The sequence below is a fragment of the Antennarius striatus genome, chromosome 20 (genome assembly GCF_040054535.1).
Source record: "Antennarius striatus isolate MH-2024 chromosome 20, ASM4005453v1, whole genome shotgun sequence".
Lineage (NCBI taxonomy): Eukaryota > Metazoa > Chordata > Actinopteri > Lophiiformes > Antennariidae > Antennarius > Antennarius striatus.
The window spans coordinates 17,012,031-17,032,089 of NC_090795.1; positions in this window are offsets into that span (position 1 = coordinate 17,012,031).

The following is a 20,059-nucleotide window of genomic DNA, read 5'->3' on the forward strand; positions in this document are numbered from 1 at the left end:
AAGTGTATTATCATTCAATGAATTGTTTTTTTTTACAAAAATATGTGATGATGTGGCTTCAGTAAGAAAAAGATCAAATATGTGAATTGTGAATTCAGTAAAGGGTAGACAATACAAAAAAAAAAAAAAAAGGCTGAATATTCAATCGGGTACAATCTCGTCTGATGAGAATAAAAACTGTTCAGGTTCTAGTTTAGTAAGAAGTTATTAAATGTAAATGGAACATAATAAGATTATTAGGAGAGGAATTAACACTCAGAAAAAACTCAGATATGAATAATGAAAAACATGAAAAACAGTTACTATCAGAGTTTAAAAAAATCATCTTTTGTATAGATACTGTACTGAATTTGACATGCTTTCAGAAGATTAAAGGAAATTAAAGGAGATTTTACTAATTTAATTGTTTATTTTTTAGTCTATCAAAATGTATGACTTCCCTTGACAAGTTCTTTGGCATCAGGCATCACCTCTACAGCATTTCTTTTATTGCTGGTGGCATATTCTAGATAATATTCAATGTTTTTCCTCATATCTGAGTGGTGCCACCTGTTATTAACAGGTGATGAGGATAACCTACATTAATGAGACAGCCTATTGATTTTAGTTGCCCTGAAGCCATGGTGAGTATTTGCTTGACTTGAATGTCTCGGTTAAAGTGATGCAGCCATCTGCTGTACAAACACATAGCTTTGGTGGTGAGGATGATGGAGATGAGCTGTGGCTCGAAATCAGAATTTCATGAATGATGATTCTTGAATTCAGAGAACGAAGTCAGAATTCTGAAAAAAAAAAAGACTTGAAAAAAAGAAAAAGAAACGGCTATTCCAATATACAGAACATAAAAGAATACACATGTTCTTAGTAACTGTGTCTGTGAGATATTGACACGTGAATCCTGAGACAAAATAAATGTTAGTCCTTCGATGTGGTGGTGTCATTACAGGTGGACAGCACAACCCATCACATCATTATTAAAGCTCCCGTCACGGTCGGTTTGATTCTCTGAAAAAAAAAAAAACTGAAAGTTGTTTTCTAAGTAATAAATAAAACTAAAATATGTGACTTTTAGCTCAGTGCTATGTGTGTGTGTGTGTGTGTGTGTGTGTGTGTGTGTGTGTGTGTGTGTGTGTGTGTGTGTGTGTGTGTGTGTGTGTGTATGTGTGTGTGTGTGTGTCCCACTGAAGATGTTAATCTATAAAAAGGCCTCTCAAATACACAATTTTTCACACTATGAGGCACACCTTGAAGAAGAGAGTCCACTGAGGGATGACACACATAACACAGCAAAAACAATACACACACTGCAGACACTTCACTCTACCCATGCCTAACTAAGCTTGTTTATTTATGCCTTTTTATTCCTATGCCTATTTATACTACTTTCTATGTGCTGGTGCTTTCTCTGTGCTTTTTGTGTGTGTTTTGTGTGCTCACTGTGCTGTGTGTAGTGTGACGGAATAGATTTCCCTGATGGAACCTCCTTTAATGATCGATAAAGTTCTACTCTACCTAAAACCGAGAGTGCGCCTTATAATCAGGTGCGCCTTATAATCCAGCACGCCTTATATGTGAACACATGTGTTAAAGTAGGCCATTCATTGTAGGTGCGCCTTACAGCCCAGTGTGTCTTATAGTTCAGAAAATACGGTACAAGTTTGGCATTTTTCTTGTTTCAAATGGCCAGAGGTCATGACACATGACACATGTATTTTTGTCATGAGTGTTAGATGGTGTAGTTTTGCGTGTTTTCTGGGACCCACAGTTGACTTGTCTGCCTGTTGGGGTGCTGTGCTCAGAGGACAGTGTTGCATCAGTATGCTCAGTGCAGGGACTGAATCATTTAAACACCGGCCATAAATGCTGTCTGGCAGGAGAGAGCTCTGAGTGATGAAGACGGACCAGCGAGGGGAAATGACAACACACCCCCTCTCTTAAACCCTTCATTATCTGTCTCAAGAGGAAAACGAGCACACTCTGTGTCCGTGTGTGTGTGTGTGTGTGTGTGTGTGTGTGTGTGTGTGTGATGTTGGGTTGTGTGAGATATTGTGTGTCTGTTGTAAACTTGGACAACTGCTCCAAAAACTGTTCTCTCAAATTTATCTGGCTTGTTAAATGCAATGTTAATAAAACATGAAAATGTCGACAGTCTGGAAACCAGCACCAAATCACCCAATTCAAGTAGGATTTATTTATTTTTAGCTCTCCATCAGAACAAAAAGGGGATGAGGGAAATTTTCACAATCATCAAGGTACTTTGTTCCAGATATCTGTAAACTAACAAAAGTTCCCTTCAGACTCAGCTGCAGTTTGTGTACCTGTTATATAAAGAGAAAACCCAAAAAACCCAAAAGTGTTTCTCAGCTAAACAGTCTTGCAGCATTATTCTGAAGAAACCGAGGCTTGTCTTAAATAAAAAAAACAAATATAAAATGACTCCATACAGATTTAAAATCCAGAAGCATCAAGATCACTAGTTGATTTGAAAAGATAGATCGATCAATAGATAGATAGATAGATTGCATGTGGGGTTTGAATGCCTCCTTCCCTGCTTTCTAATTCCTATCAGTCACACACCCCTTCACTTTCCTTATATACTATCTGTTCACTGCAAGGTTTCTGTATGGAAGTGCCCCCCCTACCATTGCCCTGTTACAGCTTACCCCCCCAGATCTAATATGTTTCTGCCACCAGTGTGACAAAACTCTTCACTGCAGCAAACCTCTAAAAGTGGACGTAGGACATGTCTTCACAAATACTGGTCAAAATCATGAAGCACATTATCTGTTTGTGTAACATCACTTATCTGCCAAAAACAAGTGTGTGATACTCTGGAGAGTACATTACAGGACAATTGAAAAAACACAGAAATATATGTAACCTAAATTTAAAATATCCCCAGAAACCCTCATCTCAGATAAACTCCAAATAGAATGAACCTGAATTCAACTTGTAACCACAGAAAAGGGAGAACAAAATAAATAAATAAATAAATAAATAAATAAATAAATACCTGAATAGAACAAAAAACACCACAAAGAAAACATGATGGGCAGACAGACAGAATCCATCCCTCATCCATCACCCTGCAGGCTTCTTTCACTGGTGGGTCAGTTAAAATGTACGATGGACTCAGAACAGAGTTCTCCTCCATGACTGTGTTTTGTGTTCCTATTTCTATAATCAAGTCATTTATTCTACTAAAGTCAGATGGATGCAAATTTCCACGAATGTTCATTAAACATCAAAGTGGGTCTGAAGGAAGAGTCAACAATAAAACATAGATGGATGGTTGATATACTCTATGTACAATTGTAAACAGGTGTCCTCTTGGAAAATCCATATTAGAATATATGTGGATCTGGTGTTCCTGGACTCCACCATGTGTTTGATGAAGGCCAAACCTTTGTAATCCACAGCCACAGGCAATAAATCCTACTTTTACTCGATCCGTCTCCTAAATTCATCAGATTTTAGCCCACAGAGACATCCCCACCACAGACACACCAACATTTTCTCACCTATATTTCACTGAATTCTAATGGAGGTGTTTCAGGTTTACATTTTGCTTAATCACACCATAAAATAATCACATAAATCATCAAAAGACTTATCAGTCAGAGCTGGCTGATATCCCTGCATCAGTTTCCCCTGAGCCAAAAGCAAAACAAACTGGAGAGACTATTACATCAGGATAGGGCAGTCTTTTTTTTTTCTCCTTTTGACAAGAAAGTAGAACTTTTTACACACATGTTCACTTGTTATTAAGCATGTATGCATGCCTGCATCTATTATTTATATGTATTTGTCTTTGCATCCTACATAGATATATAAGCTTAGATTGAAAAGTACCACTAATGGTCTGCAGACTCATTAAAATACAAAACACATACATAAGATATACCCCACTGAACTGGTCCAAGTCCACACAATTGTTGCTAATGAGGAGATAACATATGTAACGGTGTGTAGCTGCCCAGAGACAATGGACAACAACGCCCGGTCTTCTGTTTATTGTTTTATTTTTTCAGGGGGCTTTGCTGCTGTTTGTGCGACTACTTCAACCCCCTTCAAGAAATTAGACTGCAGCTCATCACCTGCCACCATAGTAACCAAAAAAATCAAGTGTGTATTCTGAGTGGAATTGATAATTAATTCCATCTGTGGTATCAGATCAATGCTATCAGCTGGTGGGAAAGTTGAGTTCTTTGTTTTAAAAGTTTGATGTCAATACATTCAACCCTGTTAGAATAATGTTAACCAAATATGCCAAAATAGTATAAATCAAAATTGAATAGTAAACACAGTATTCACAATGCCATCGGTGGGCTCCTCTATCAATATTACACTTCTACACAAGTGTAGTGATGAACTGATCCTATGTAGGTGGCAGCACTGCTGTTTTATGATGTGAGATCTGCATTTATTATTGGAGAAGAAGATAGGAGGAGACAAGAGTGATGATGGCAAAATGTTGAGAGTCAGTCAAATTCACACTAACACTCATACAGAGCATATGTTACATTAGTTTGAGGAAAAAGAGTGTTGTGATCTCACGAAAAGATGACAGAGATCATGAAGAGGCTGAAGCGATGGAGCTACGACTGGAGTCCTAGATTCACTGTAGCCGCAACAGCAAAAAGACAAAAAAAAACATGTTTTTTGTCAAATATTTACAAAGAAAATTTAATTCTTCCACCAAAAGGCTTTCTTAGTGTCCTTATTCTTTTTTTTTTTTTTAATTGAGATATAATATAAGATGGAAGTCGAATAAATTCAGGCAGTTAACACTCGTAAAGCGTATGTTTCAATTACTTTTAATCCAAACACAAGGGTTTCTTCTGACTGGTCATACTAAGTCCTCTCTGCCACACAAAGGAGGAGGTAGCATCAGGACGAAGATAGAAATCAAGGATAACATGTTGGCAACTGCAATATCAGGCAAAACTAAGTTTCTCTTTGAACTGAACTTGACCTTGGACTGAATATGATCTCATGTCAACTAATGTTAAGTCTTCATTTCACATCAAAATACATTTCAAAGCACTGTTCAGTTTGAATAGATCATTAAATCAACAATTTTTTTTTTTCCCAAAAATACCACAAAACTTTATTTTCACTGAATGATCCGACTCTTTTTCTGAGAAAACCTTTGTCTTTCAGACCGGCTGCAGAGATGATACACACCTCGACACCAGCTTATGATAGCGTTGCTGAAAAAATCAGCACATTCCTCATGAACAAAGGTCTCCAGGTTAGGAGTGCTCCTGCTTTTCCTGCTATAACTACCTTCTTCAAATCTAAACAGAGGTTTTCTTTGGGATTAAAGTTTGGCAACTGAGACAGCAACTAGAAAGATCCAAAACTTTCTAATCTTAATTACTGTTGTTCTTTTGGAGTGTTCCAGACTCCAGTGGAAGCAGCCTGATATCAACATGAGAAACTGGATCACTAGATTCACATGCTTCTTGACTGTTCAGTGAAGAACACTAATTGTTTTATGTTTGACCTGCAGGTCATAATGATGGCAGCTCATCATGGGGTCTGCTTTGTTGACAGCTAGCATGTAGCTTCAGGTGTACACTCTTGAAACACAGGTGGCAATACTGGGGTAAAAACTGAAATATTGTTGCTGAGTAAGTGGAAAGAAAAACTTTCCTTGGGAAGTTTTTTTGACAGTTGGATCAAAGTCCTCTCTTTTAATTAGATAAAATGTCAGAATATACAGCTTGTTTTTCACAAAGCCGAGCCGTGTTTTTGTTGACCTCCTGGTAGTCCCATTAGTTTGGATGACCGACACAGCGCGGTTCAGTATTGTTCTATTCAGCCTCCCTATCTCCTCCAGCCTATTAGGTTTGGTTATTTCACTGTTGAAGTTTTATCATTTCTGCTGAAGTATCTTCTGACAGAATTTTAAAAGTAGACGGTAGTTGATTTTAAATTAATGCAAAACAAACAAATAAATAAAGCGGAGACAAAGAGTCAGGCTCTGTAGCTGATGTTAAAACTTAAGTGAATTAATTATGAATGCTTCAAGGACAGCTCAGTTCTGTGAGATAAACAATGGTTAGACTGAACTGAAGTAAAAATTAGAAAGTTTCTTATTCAGATCCTGAACAAAAATTACAAGACTATTGATTTTAGGTAGAGTTACATCATGATGACAATTAAAGAACATCGGTTGCATTACTGGGGTTTTGCACTATGTGGTCATTTGATGCAAAGAGGAAAAGAATGAAAGCTGAGTTTGTGGGCAAGGAGAGCTCAGTGACATAGATAGTGGTGGTCTGAGCAGAACAGATGATTTATAGCTATTTGTCATCAGCATAACTATGGAAGCTAAAGCCGTGTCTCCTGATGATGCATCCAAGGAGAAGCATGTAAAAATTTAAAAGAAGTGGACCTAATATTGAGCCTTGGGAAACCCACATCTATTATCATGGGTTGCTGAGGAACATGTATTCATCCTTACATAAAAACACTGGTCTGCAAGATAAGAAGAAACCACTTAAGAATAATAGTAGAAAAGGCAAACAGGTGTCAGAGTCTTTTTTAATAAAATATGATGGTCGACTGCATCAAAGGTGGTGCTGGGATCCAATAGAACCAATGCTGTGAGCTTTTTATTATCTAATTCATCTGTTTTTTTTAATTTACTAATATAAAATCTTTAAATGTGTTGTCTCGGTGTGGTGGTACTCTAAAACCAGACTGATGTTTCTCAAAAATACTACTATTGTTTCACTAACTTGGTTAAAAACATTTTTCCTAAAATTTTACCTAAAAACAGTAAGTTGGATACAGCTGGGGTCTAAGTTGCTCTTCTTCAGAAGGTGCTTCAACACAAACATTTTAAAGGCAGTGGCAAAGATAACCTACTGAAGAAAGCAATTCATAATGTTTAAAAACTGCTCCTCGAAGAAACCTTATCGTGTTTTTAACAATGATTTTGGAATTGAATCTAAAAGGCAGGTTGTTCAGTTTACTTGAGAGAAAACTTGATCAAGTGTCCTCCCATCAACCATGCAAAAGCTCTCCAGTGTTTTCTGGTCATGGATGACAAGCAGGTCCAGAGTGTGTCCTCTGTTCTGATTTGGCCTGGTGACATGCTGCTTAAAATCAAGACAGTTTAAAAGGTTGAATGTATCTGAGTTATCATTGTGTGGATTAAAATCCACACAATGATACCTCGGATACATAAATAATGTTATAAGAAGTGTGAACGAACGCCGGGCCTGTGTTGGTGGATGCCCAAGCTGTGAGCTCCCTGCTGAACATCCAGTCCACCACGGTGGCTCAGAGGGGGCTACAACTGTGGAGGCAAAGACTCTCCGGGAAGGAGAGAAGCCTCCTCCTGGACTATAGTACAGGGACTGTACCGGACAGCAAAGACCCTTTACCTGAGGTCCACATCAGTCCCCTGTTTGGAGAACTGGAGGGTCCTCTCCTCGGAGATGAACGACAGATCAGCCTGCACACGGCCAACAAAAAAATACTGTACAAACAATGTGTAAAAGTTATCAACAAGAAAAACCTGTGTGACAGAGCACCCACTACCTGGGCCAACAGGAGGACGGGAAATGGACCTGACCCACAGTGGAGACTTCTGTACAAACCCCCCCTCAAGAAAAAACCAGCCGACCTCCAGTGGAGGATTTTACATGGTGCATCGGTTCCAATGCTTTATCTCTGTTTTTAACCCTGCGGTGTCCAGCCAGTGTCCCTTCTGTCCTCTTCAGGAGACAGTCTTTCATACTTTCAGTGGGTGTGGGAGACTTCAGTGCTCTTCACTCTTCTAACAAATGTTTTTAATTTGTTCAGTGAAAATTTTAGTATCAGGAAATTCATCTACGGTGCTGGGTACAATAGATGGAATCAGAGAAAGTGGCAGCTTTTAAATTTTATTTCTGGGGAGGCAAAACTTGCAACTTATGTGACCAGGAAGAGGAGAATTGAAAACAATACTGTTCAAGAAGCAGCTACTGTTTTCTTCTGTAACATCAGATGTCGCTTAAAACTAGAATTTGGTTTCTATAAAATGGCAAAAGACCTGAATAACTTTAGGAACATCTGGTGTTACAAAAATGTCCTATGCACTTTAGTTGATGACCACCTCACTTTTGCAAACTTCCTGTTATAATGTACTAATTTTTATATTGTATTTCCCTTTGTTTCTCGGTGTTTAGTGTTTTTGAGTGTTTAGTGTTTTTGAAGTTTCATCTAATGAAAAATTGTAAAATGTTCTTAATGTTCTAAATGTTCTAAATGTTCTAAATGTTAAAAGTGATTGAAGTTTTTTTGAAAAAAATCTTCTTCTTGTGGCAGGATGATGTGCCCCATCGGTGGTTAATTGGGAGCTGCTGCGTAGTCACTGGCGACCAATGACCTCGTGGTGGCACTCTTTAAAAGGGGGTGTTGGCGGCCTCCCCTCCCTCTTGCTCTGGCCGTCCTCGTTACTTCCGGGTCCCGTCGTTCCCTTCCTCTTGCGTCACCTGTACAGGTATGTTGGTAGTGGCTGCTAATACTCCGTGAATATTGTTGCGCTGATTTTCCTGGTTGGGCTTGCTCCTAGACACCGTTAGTCTGCGGCTCACGGGATCACGTCGTACGAGACCTTGTACGATGCGCTCATCCTTCTCCTCTCCCTGTCCCTCGTGGTGATCCCTCACGGGGGCCTGACAGGTATGTGTGACTGTGACGAGCCGGTGTGCTACTCTGCTCCTCCGCTCTTCCTCCAGACCTCGCCAAACTTAATTCTTGATTATTTAACAGGGGCTGTGAGGACCGGGTGGTTGCTGGGGAGTTTCAGCGGCGTTAAGTGGCACCTCCAGCAGTGTTACAGCTCCAGCAGCGTCAAGTGCCGTAAGAACACCGTAGCTTGTCGCTGTGTGGATGCCGCTCTGCCCTGCTTCGCCGCTGCTCTGCGCTGCCAGGTTTCACTTTCCTGACTGTCCTTTTTGCTTGGTTGCGGGCCTCGCTTCGCTGCTGCTTTGTGTCCTGGTTTTATTTGTTGGCGGCACCTGTCCTGACTCGGGTCAGCGGCTCCTTTTCGCCGCTTTATTATTTTTTAATCTTGTGGAAAAATAAAGAGAATGGTCAGAACCTGGAACCACGTCTCCTGCCCATTTTTTAAATAGAACGGACCTGTGTGCTTTACTCTGTTGGGGTTGATTAAAACTATCTCCTTGGGCGAAATTCCCAAGGTGGCGTTGTCGGTAATTATAAGAAAGTTTAAGATTAAATAAACTCGACCCCAAATCCGCCCCTCGAGCTGCCACATTCTGAAGCACTTTAGTGCTTCATCTAGTGTAAAATTGCAAAATGTTTGAATGTGATTAAAGTGTTTTTGCAAAAATCAAAAATTCAGAGAAATCACTGATAAAAGAACTAGAATGAAAGGGTGGTATAGGTAGGCTGCTAAAGCTAAATGAATGGTATTCAAAATACTTGTAACTGTTAAAAGACACTCCATTTGAGGTCAGTGAGTCTGTTATAATGCATGTCATCTCGCCTCCTCTTCTACCCTCTCTAGTATAAAGTAAAATAAAAAAATACATTTGGTAGGCAAGCCTTGGTGAGTATAAGAGGTGTGTCAGTGCCAAGCCATGTCTCAGTTAAAAGAAGACAGTCTGGCTCATTATCTAAATTCAGGTCATTCATTAAAAAGTTCTATTAAAAAGAGAGCGGACATTGAAAAGTCTTACATTGATGGTAACATGTGTCTAGTTGATGGTGGAGGTGAGTTGTGGGTGTTTTGCGAGTGGTCAAAGGTTATGAAGGTACACAGAGTGAGTATGGTGGTGCCTGATGTATTGACGTAGGGCAATGATTACCAGAATGGATGAGGTTTTGATGTGAAAATAGGGTCCAAGTTCAGTATTGTGTGTGTGTGGAGGTCAAAGATGGAACTGAGTGGATAGCACAATGGACCTGGGGGACATCAGTCTGTGTTGGACAGAGCAGCTGGTGCAGGTTTGGGGAAAATTGCATGCTGCACGCTTTATGCCAGATTGGCCGAGAGCATGTGGGCACCCGCCCTTATCAGATAGAGCCCCGTCTGGCCCAAAGAGGTGTTGTCTCTCCCCAAAAACATCAACGTTTTTGCTGAAGCTGAGGTGGTGGGAGTCACAGCCGCAGGAGAACCAGGTGTGGAGGATAAGCAGACGGCTGAAGTCACCTAACTCTCTGCCGCAGGTAGGAGTAGAGCCTGGGACTGTGAGATGGAGTTAAAAGGTAACTAAAATTCTGCTTTAAAAGTTCGGACTGTTGCCTGGCGAAGGCCATTCATTCCTAGATAGTAATTCGGATGAGAGCTCAGGATGTCTGGTATCTTCCTGGTTACGGCAGTGATGGTAGCTCTGGGGAATGACACGGTCAACGCCCCACTGATGCGGACGTGCCTCACAAGGGAGTCCCCAATAATCAGGGTTGTGGGAGCATCTTCAGGGGAGCAAGCCCATCCAGCCACCAACACCAGGACTCTGGGTGTGATCCCTCACCAAGTGGGGAGTACAGGAGGAGTGCCAGCGAACTGCATCCCTCATGAGCCGCTCACGCTAGGTTGAGGAGTACGTTGGTACCGGTGGTTAGCTCCCTGTTGGACACCCACCTGCTGGAGAGCCGCCATCAGTGATTACAGGGAAGGCTGTGGTGTTCTTCAGCATGGTGTCTGTAGCTGCAGGAATAGGAGTTGACTCTTGGTGTGGGTCCCAGGTTGTCAACTTTTTGCTCGCGGACAGAGTCGAGTACATGTTGGAAAGCGGTATCGGGGGAGAAAGAGCACTGCCCTGAGCCGTCTTCCGTCAACGGAGAACCACTTTGGTCCAGAGGGTCCCCCTGTTTGGACTTGAGCAGTCAGGCCAAGTCCTCAGGATGAAGACAGGTCCCACAAAACGGATTGCCCGAGCACAGATGTGATGATCTTCTGAGCAGACTCAGTAGTCTGTGACATCTCTAGCCAGTTGGACATTGATGGTAAATGGGACCAGAGGGTGGTCTCTTTGCTTTGGAGCTCACACGGCATCTGCTCAATGTTATTAAGAAGGTTACCAATTTTTTCATAGACTTTGTTCAGCATTTGTTTCAATTTTCCAGGTGAATCTGCATATTGACTGCATTTTGGCCACATGTCCCCAAATGCTATACCTGCCATTTTGCCACTGACAAACACCTTCCATCAACTGCCATGCAGCTACATGTGTGATTGGACTCATTTATATCTCTCAGTATTTATTTTGTTAATCTTGTATTTATTTATATTTAAAAAAAAAAAGAAAAAACAGTCAGTTTTAGAAAATAACACAAACCGCAGACAGCTACCCTCTTCTTTTTCCTCAGCAGAGGAACATCCCATGTTTCTTGCCAGTTTTACAGACCGGTTGAGAAGACAAGTGGTCAGGGAGCCATTGCATTGCACTGTGTCACCCATCTTCAAAGTCATTACATTTCTAGATTAAAACCTATTACTAATACTAATTGCTAAAGCTCATTGAGGCATAAAATGCAGATTTTTTGCAATCAAGGGTGAAGGAGTGATGGAACACATAGCCAGAATATGTCCCACTATCCACACTGAACGGCAGCGATATCTGACTGATGTTAGTGTTCCGCCTTTTACTCTGCCAATGCATGTTTAATACATAGGCCTGCATAGTGCATTATAGACAGCATGAATTATGTAAGCATATGCCTTCAACATCAAATCATATTCTACTAATGAGTATTTTAATTATTGTATGAATAGCCTTGAAACTGTTCCAGATTGTTGGAGAACCTGTCGTGCTTCTAATAGTGCTCTCCCTCCCTCTCTCTCCCTCACACACGTACACACACACGTACACACACACACACACACACACATGGAGGACTGTTTGTTGGCTTGGATTCAGAGGCGATGGCTGGTCATTAGACAAATGAATCCAATCATGTGGAGATAAGTGGAGCCTCTCACGGGCCACAGACTCTTCTCTGCGGTTTAAGAGACTTTGCTGGTATCTGAAAATGACATTTGCACAAACATCACAACTGTAGAAGTGCATATGCAATCCATACACAGTTTTAGAGAAAGTTTTAATCTAATCCTGAATGTGTGTATATCACCACACAGTTATATACTGTACTTCAGGCAGCCAGTTGTCCTGTTTAGAATATCAAGATTCCTTTGTGTGCATGCAGCCAAGTGACTGAAATCGTAACTCAGCGGTAAAGACTGGTGTTTTTGCAATTTTCTGCCATTTGACCACATTCTGTGAGGACTTGTGGCCATTGATGTGTCCACAGGTATTATGTTATACTATGTGTGGACAGGGACACCATGAGTCCAGACAGATAACTTTGCAAATGACCAACAAGCATCTGGTCTGAAATTTTAATCATCTAATTCACATGCAAGTTGTCATCGACTTCTCTTGTCACCCACATGATTTTTTGTCTGATTTAGAGACTTTCACTTCACCTCTACCAGTGCCTCAGGATTTATCAGGAGGACGTCATTGTTTCACTGGGAGCACTGTTCGTGACCTTTTGGGTGTAAAGAAGAAGAGAGCTTAATTAACACTAGACCCTGACGGCATGTGGTCTAATTTAAATAGTTAATCACCTTGGATCATTTTTAACCGTTGATGTGCTCAAATGCTTGTAATATTTTTAAATTATAGACACTAATTTCTCTCATCATAACTTTTACTAACATGGGGTGCGTAATCATGCGTGAGTTATGGTGGTTCAGGATAAAAGGAGATAAATTATAGCTTTCATGTGTAGAAACTCAGAGGGCCATTTTTACCCCTATTGTGTTTTAAATCTTACATCTCGTTTCTAACTTACACTTAGGTGCACCAAAGCATCATTATTACACATGAAATAGATCACTAAAGAGTGGTCTGCTCAGCAATCAACGGATGTGTAATTGCTTAGCAACATCCATCATGTGACAAGATTAAAAACACTCTTGTTCTTTGCTCTTCTACCTCTGTATTACTATTTATTGAAACTATTTTGCAACTTGAATGAATGAGTGAATGACTGAATGAGTTCATTTATTTTTTAAGTAACAATAACAAACAATAATAAACACTATCCAAAAAGGAGTAGGAAGAAGTGTTAACTTGTTGAATTCTTACCCCCTTATTCTCAAAAAATACTCATTTCAAAATACTTGCTGATAATATTTACAGACGTAAATTAATCATTTATACTGTATAGTCATCTAAAGACGAAAAAACAAACAAAAAAACCCCAAAGTAAGTAAAACAGAAGGAGAAAAAATAAACAACTTAGTTCAGTCATGAATGTTGATGTTTGTTAATTTTAACTCAAAATTAATTTTTTTGTGTATATTTTGGCCCAATATGTCACTGAAGTAAGTTATAGTGAAATAATAACTATCTCTTCATATAGATGAAGTTGTGCTGAGGAAAAAGATACAAGCATGGGTATGTTAAACATGTTTTCATGTGGCGTGTAGAGAGAAAAATACAACGACAAAGGTACCAAAACACGACCAAATAGGCTCAGGGCAGTGAGGGTTTTAAAATATAAAATATGTGTTATTGGAAAATGCCTATTACAAAAATTAATTCCATACAGAAAATTTTTAAATATTATCCAATTATCTGAATGATGATATAGGCTGATGCAGAAATTTACATCTTTATTCATTTCAGCAACATATCTTTATTATTGTTTCTGCTGCACCATTGCAGCCAATGATCAAATTAGTTTTTTCAATTTTTATGTATTATTTCAGCCTCCTCTTCCAATCTGTGATGACCCAATAAGGGCATTCTCAGGGCATTCCTCAGTTGATCCGCATTTGTTCACAGAACTAGGACAGTTATGCACACAGAGATACACAGAATGACCACGGAGTTAAGACTGTGTGTTCCACATGTCTGAATGAATCTCTAACTGCAGTTCAGTTTCGTGTAAAGGTCGTGGTTTAATGTTCATACCTGTAATTCTAACCTCTCACACTCAGCTCAGCTCCATCTGAATGTCCAGCTGTGATGGTCTGGGGCTGTCCATTGAGATTTCCGCTGGTCAATTCTATTCAACAAAGGAGATACCTTCATGGTTAATTATTTTACTGATCTTTTGCACAATTAAGATTCTCTCTGTAACTCTTCATCAGTCTTAGCAGAGCCATCGGCCGCCACCATCCCAAGTGTCTGGACCTCATGGCACTTTATCCTGCTGCTGGTCATGGCAGCTGTATTTTAAACGCAATTTCCCAGCAGTCTATGCATCAAACATTCCTGACAGAATCAATTTGTTGTGATGCATTTGCAAAAAAAATCAACACCAGCCAGCTTACAGGTATTTGGTGCTAGAACTTACAACACAAATACAAAAAAATAAATTAAAGGCAACGTAATGTCTCCAGTCCTCACGGGGGGCAAGTCGGTCAGAAATGCCTTTCTTAGAAGGCAAACTATGCCTTAGTGTCTCAACATCACCACATGTTTCAATGGTGTACCACCTATTTCTGCAACACAGCATTAACCTGTAATGTACACCTGACATTCCACACATTTCACATAATTCTGCGTTTCTTTTCCTTCGCTCCTGTTTTGTCAATTTTCTCTGACATATTCATTCATCGTCAACCGCTTCATTCCGGTCCCAAATTGACCGTAGGTGTGAGCGTGTGCGTGTGTGCTTGTCCGTCTCTGTGTGGCTCCGCGGTGCACTGGCGTCGCGCCCGGAGGTTCCCCCGCCTCAGGCCCTCAATCAGCTGGGATAGGTTCCAGCCCTTGATATACAGTAATCACTTCCATGAGACACAAAAGTGCTTTAAATATTCTATCAGAGTGTGGGAAAGGTAATACAGTAATACAGATAGGAGGTGGTGTAATATCAGTACAGGTAGAGTTCATAAATCTCTCTCTCTCTCTCTCTCTCTCTCTCTCTCTCTCTCTCTCTCTCTCTCATATATATATATATATAGTGTGTGTGTGTGTGTGTGTGTGTGTGTGTGTGTGTGTGTGTGTGTGTGTGTGTGTGTGTGTATGTGTGTGTGTGTGTGTTTATACACACACACAACAGTGATACTTGTCTGACTGCATTGTGCCAAGTGTGAAGTTTGAAGGAGGGGGTGTTATTATGTGGGGTTTTTTCAGGAGCTGGGCTTGGCCAGTTTGTTGCAGTGAAAGGAAGTTTGAATGCTTCAGCATACCCAGACATTTTGGAGAATTCCATGCTCCCAGCTTTGTGGGAAGAGTTTGGAACTGGCTTTGACTTTTCACCAGCGCACAAAGAAAGTCCATAAAGACATACAGTAGATGACAGTCTGATGTGGATGAACTGACTGACCTCAGACCAATGGAACACCTTTGTGGTGGATTAGAGTGGAGACTGTGATTCAGGCCTTCATGTCCTAAATCAGTGTCTGACCTCACAAATGTGGTTTTGTAAGAAAGGTTGAAAATTCCCATGAACACACTCCTAAACCTTGTGGAAAGCAAACTGAAAAACAGAGACTTCAACGATGGATTAGGTAGAACAGTGTGAAAAAACTGCTCGTCGGTGAGAAATGCTCACCGCCGACACTGCTGGTTAGATTACTGGTTAGCAGCAAGAGTATAGCGCTGTTCTGGAAAAATGGAACAATAATGAATATTATTATTATTCTTTAATAAACTTATATTGTGCTTCGTTCTTGCTTAAAAATTGCAGCTTTGCAACAACACATTTGATCACACACACACACACACACACACACACACACACACACACACACACACACACAAATACAAAGCTCATTTAAAACTGGACAATATTACATCAAGTTGAAATTGGTTATATATTTTGTAAACCTCCAATTTTTCTTCATGACTTTCTTTTATTTTCAGCCCCATTAAGAAAATGTGAATAGAATGGAACAGCCTCAATGCCCTACTAGTATAAATGTCATGCAAACCTACACATATTGTACTACCAGTAGCTTTACTAAGACAAATATTTACTACCAATGATGTCTTTTTGATGAAGAAACTCTTTCCTGAGTTCAGAGGGGTGTGAAGTCAGGAAAACAGTGAGCACATCTATTTATCTTCAATCCAATGACTGCAAAACACAACTTTCATGGGTTCAAATCCTATTGCCATCAGTTGGTTTGTCATGTTCTACACAGCGTTTGGACTGTCCATCCATCCATCTGCACATCCATCCATCCGTACATCCATCCCGTTTGAGCTGTGCTTCTGTATTTTCATAAGGACAGAGTTAACTTTCATACACTCAGAGGTGAGAGGTGAACGTCTTCAAGCTTTTCCTGTAAGTCCTATTGACTTTTTTCAACACATATGTACCATAATTTGAGTGAGTTATGGTACACAGTGATCCCTCGTTAATCGTGGTTAATGCGTTGCAGGAACCACCCACAAAAACGAAATTCAGCGATACAGCGACAAACTGTTTATTTCATTATTTACGGTAAGTTAAACGTTTATGAACCCTCCCCATACTGATATCAAACCACCTTCTATCTGTATTACCTTTACCTACACTCTGACAGACTGTTTAAAACACTTTTTGTGTCTCATGGAAGTCCAAGACCCATGGAAGGCAGACTAGTTTGAGATGCCATCAGCCAATAGAATGCGCGTACGGTATCATGTGACTTCCTACTGAAAATCAGCAATGAGGTGAAGCTGTGCGTGTCTATACGCAGATGCACGAGGGATTACTGTAGCTCCTAGTAAAGAGCTTCATGAATATACTAATAACCTAGTATAGAGTCACATTGGGGATAGTAAGAACACACAATTTGGCAAACTTTGGCACACAAAAGTGTTATCTGTCTGTTGTGACTCTGAAAGGAATAGGGGGATATAAAAAGTATAAACTGGAGGACCCATATCACGAAGTGCAATTTATTTTCTCTCCACTCTGCTACTGAGTACGAACTGCTTCAAAAAAGATATGGTTTGAAAAATAAGACTGGATGGTGCAATTTTATTAGGCGCATTACCTTATTGTCGTCTTACAGCAGAGAGCATATCATAAAGCTTCCACTGGCACCTATTTGGTGTCCCAAAGAACATTTGCTCTGTCACTTTCAATTGTTCATGACTGAGCAATTATACCCAACAATTATGAGGATTAAAGCCCCAGGCCTCATGAGGATATATCAATGAAGATGGTAAAATTTAGATGGAAACACACACAAACACACACACACACACACACACACACACCCACACACACACACCCACACACACACACACACACACACACACACACACACACACACACACACACACACACACACACACAGACTGGCTCAGAAAATACCCAATAATCTGTACAACGAATGCAAGGAAGGAATAAATAGAACTGATAAATGACAAACAGGAGACACCTACTGAGACCTGCAGACACACTATCATGATGATGCATAAAGACTGATAGTGGTCAGATGCTGGTTGTCCAATAGACAATTCTTACCATACATACCATACATCATCGCTAAGAGACTGTAGCAAATCCACATACAAGGGCTACTAGTATTATCCATTCCAAATTTAGACCCATACTGGGGCAAAAAGTGGACACACCTGCATTCTGTCACCCTACGACCCTCATGCACAACTGATAATCTTCTCTGTACGCACTTTTGTTTGAACCAGTAATGTGGACTGTGTTTTACTGTATTTAGCTTCCATTATTGGTTTCCTTGTTGCTGTGTTGTGATTGAAAGGGATATTTAGAGCAGGAAAGGTTTCAATTATCTTATATAATTGTTGTTGGACATAAGCCTCAGCTACATTATTGGAATAAAAACAAAATCAAACAGAAACGTTAAAAAAAGTACAGAAAAGACAGTTGGTGTGTATACATATATATATATATATATATATATATATATATATATATATATATATATATATATATATATATATATATATATATAAAATAGGTGATAGAAATATAACAATAAAAGCATTATTCTTTTGTCTGCAGTTTTTTCTTTTTTTCTTTTACTTTTTTCCCCCAATAGACTCCAATTTTTCATCCCGTGGCAGAATTTGAAGATATCAACAGAAAAGCCTAAATGAACCATCATTGTTTCACTGAAATACTCATGTACAGTACTCATCAGGGAGTGCCGACACTTCTGATTGTTATTTTGTATTTTGTTTCCTATCAAACCTTTACGATTGACCTTAAAAAGCAACTGGATTCCTAAGATGAATCAACAGCATCTACTTGTGTTTCAGTAAAATCACATTGACAGCCTGAATAGCCGCTGTCAGCACACCCCCCAACATCACCAACAAATCAGGGAGCAGAGTGACAGGGTTCCATCAGAAGATCTCAGATTAGATCAGAGGACACTCCAATTATGAAGAGCCTTTGGGGCACGCGTCTGCCGGCACAGATGAATTAGTCTTCCAGCTGAATCACACGCGCTGCTGTTGCAGCCGGTGATGAAGGGGCCCTTTGTGCATACAGTGCTCTGTCTGAGGGCTTGTTTGTGCCACAGCTTGATTAACATAAATTCCTAATGAGTGTGATGAATTCCCAGTGCTTTCAGCTGAGGCGACAGAAGAGCAAAAAACATGTGCTGTAGATTCCCCTTGACTTTTAAAGAATCATTTGTTCTTGTGCATGAACACACACACATCCATCATCCATACATTTTCTTGCAGGCGAGGCGATCGTAATGTTCCTCATCTACAGACGCTTATCCGCCTCGCGTGTCGTGGGTCTGTTGGAGGCTATCCCAGCTGGCTATGGGCGAGAGCTGGGGCTCATCGCAGGTCCACACGAAAGAGAAAGACACACGCACACACACACACACATACACACACTAACACTTATGCAGACAATTTAGTGTGACCAATTTAACTAACTCTGAGAAAACGTAAACAGAGACACAGGAAGAACATGCAAACTCCACACAGAAAGGAATGAAACCCAGGACCCTCTTGTTGTGTGGCAACAACACTATGCGTCATGGTGCATAGGGTAGATCTTTTTATTCTCTAAAATGTAATGACAATCAACAATTGCATAGTTGGGCAACAGATGTGAAGAACATCTGCCCTCCTTTCTGTCTTAAAATGCCCTCAGCCAACTGAGGAGGGAATAGTATTCGGTCAAATTAATAGATTGAAAAATACATTTCCTGGAAGAAGTTATTCGAGCTGATAAATAAGTCATCTTTTTCTCTTTTATTATTAATATAGCGTAGTGGTATACTATGTTTAAACTGCCTTATTATGCATGGATCATTGCAGAATGGTGCCACAGTTTTGGATCTGATTATATTTGTTTGTGTAATGAACCCATCTGCTTTCTATTCTCTCTGTACAATTCCATTAATTAGCACCACAGTTGATAATATGAGCACAATACTGAGAAATAGCAAGAGGGGTTAAGAGGGCAAAAAAAGTCAAGAAAACAGTAGGAAAGAGCGAGAAAACAAGAAAGAAAGGAAGAAACGAAGAAAAACAAAAAAAGAAGAAAAGACTTGGAGTGATTGCAAATGCAGATGGTTGTGAAACCGAGGCAGATGGCATGTCAGATTGATTATTGTCGGCAGTGCTGCTCGGTAGATACGAGGCAAACACTGAGCTCCCCTCATTTCAGATGACACAGAGTGATAGAGACGTGTCAGCTCGCAGGGTTTATCTCAGCGTCATTTGAGCTGTTGCGAACCATTTAGACCCATCCATGTATGCCGGCCCAGTCGTTCTTGACAAGCAGATTACACCTGTAAATAAATATAACCCTGCACTTGTGATTATGCAGCGGACAGGTGAGATATTGCGGTAGCGGGGAAGAATTTTGTCCGCCATGGTGCTGTAACAATATCTGGCTGCAGCAGAGGGACCATTCTCCACACCCTCATCATTTCACACGGGTGGCATTTGGGCTGACCCCTCTGAGAACAAAAGCAGCTTATGGCTCCGTCTCAGCTCCTGCATGAAATATCAAGCGTAAATGACATCTGACAATACGCTGGATGTAAGCTTGCCTGTGTGTGATATGATATGAGGCTGCTATCCGCTTTAATTTTTCCATGTTTCATGTGGACAGTGAACACTCAACA